Raw genomic sequence first — 2,169 nt, forward strand, 5'->3', positions numbered from 1 at the left:
TGGAAAATGCTCAAAGTCAAACCGGCCCCTACTGGTTGGGGCTGTGCAAGTGATGGGTGGTTAGGACATCATAAGAGAAAACAGGGACAGTTAAGCCACAACCAACTTTGCTCACTTTCGAAAGGCCACAGCTAATGGGAAGGAAATATCCCTCTTCACACACACGAGATTGTTATCAAACACATTACATGCTGTGGGTAGGGTGGGATCCTCGAATTGATATTCAAGCTCATTAGCTACTGTGTGAGCTGGAAAGGTAATGTCCAGGACTGTTGGGTCCACTCCCAGGACACTGTGCTGAGGAGCAGAGGACATCTTGCAGCACCGAGATGATCCCTGACATCCCGCCAAGTGTCTGTACTTTTCCAAGGTATTTGGTTTACAGATGCTGGTACCTTTTGGTTTCATTTCCTCAGTGTAAACAGGGTGACCCAGGACCCATGCCCGTGAACCTATCAGAAGTGGGGAACCTGCAACCTTAGGGCCACTTGTGGCCTTGTAGGTCCTTAAGTTCAGACTTTTGATTAAATCCAAATTTTATAGTATGAATCCTTTTATTAAAAGGGGTACAGCAGAGAATGATGAAGCTTCACTTGCCTCCTTCGGTGCTAAAAAAAGAACAATCTTGAAATCAGAAGGATGCATGTGGCCAACAGTGATGTGCTTCTGTCCCCACAGGGACCTAGGGATATGGAAGCCCTGAGTTGTACTGTGTAACTGATGTCATACAATGAATCATAATAAGTCCCTCTATAGGGACAAAATGACTTCAGAGTCCCAACCTGAGCAAAGCTTAACAGAGAACCTTAACATCAGATAAATGAGTGACTGGGGTCAACTTGAAGAAGCTAGTTCAGCAATGTCAATATAAAGAACACATGTCTCCAACCCTACCCCACCCAGGCATGGTACCCAATGGGTACAAGGCCTGTGGCTGAAGCTATCAACCCCGGGGGGAAGTATAACTCTTTTGTTGAGATAACCCTGCAGGCTCTCAGTCTGACTCCATGGAGTATTCACATGCTACACCTCATTTCCCTCAGTCTGTGCTTACAGAGCTAACTCTGAGTGAGCCTTGGCCTCCTGTGAGGACGGGCAGCATCCTACTGGTGCAACTCAGCGTGTCTGGCTGCGAGCTCCTTCTCAGGTGAAATTAACACCCTGATGTCCAACTTGAGCATCATCTGTGGGATCGTTGTATATGCACCTCCAGGCCTGAGACAGGAGACTCTCACTGATTCGACACCACTGAGTCCCTAATGTTTCAGTCCCCAGGACAGATCCTGGAGATTTTCCTCTCTCCTTGTCTACTGGGAGAAGCTTCTCCTGGCTGGTCCCTAGCTTTGCAGCAAGCCCCCACCTGTTCCAATGCCCCACAGTTTCGTTGCTGAGATCTGACCCCCTCTTAAAACAAGCAGAGACAGAGGTAACTTGATCTGCACAAAAGGTCAGTTTCTATCCACACCAGCATCGTCATCACTACAAGCAATTAAGTTTTTCTTAAATGATACAATGAATGATGAAAGAAAACTAACAGACGAGCTGACTTCCTATGAATCATTAAGGCAAATATGAGTGTTTGAAAAATAGCTCACAATGTATTTTAGTTCATTTTAATTCAAATTGGCTAAACATGAAGAAAACAATGACAGCACTGGTTTCAGTCATTTTGTGGGTTCTAAAGAAGAGTACTCGGAACGTTTGAGAACAATCTCTCAGAGAAAACATGATTTCGTGATAAAAATAATACAAATGTCTGAAGCTATTTTACACATATTCACAATCCCTCCTTGTTCCCGTTTTATAATTCCAACACTTCAGGCCAAAACATATGCAAAACATGAAAAATGAAACTAAACATTCTGATATGTTGGATTTTATTACTTTTTAAAATTATACAAAGAACACATGTGCATGAGTTAAAAAACACAAGGGAAATATATGGTGTTAAAAAAGAAATACAAAATGAATCTGAGACACAAAACAAAAAATTCCATTCTGTGAATTGAAATAAAAAGGTATTGGGCTTGCTAAAAAAAGCGTTGTTTCAATATATTAAGAAGTCTTTGATTAGGAACACAGCACAAGACTTTCCTCACCTGTTCATTAACACACAGTCTCACACACAGAGGAGGGATCACTATGTTACCTCACCGGCCGCGGGCGGGC

Source organism: Propithecus coquereli, unplaced genomic scaffold, assembly GCF_000956105.1.
Source record: "Propithecus coquereli isolate 6110/MARCELLA unplaced genomic scaffold, Pcoq_1.0 Scaffold134, whole genome shotgun sequence".
NCBI lineage: Eukaryota > Metazoa > Chordata > Mammalia > Primates > Indriidae > Propithecus > Propithecus coquereli.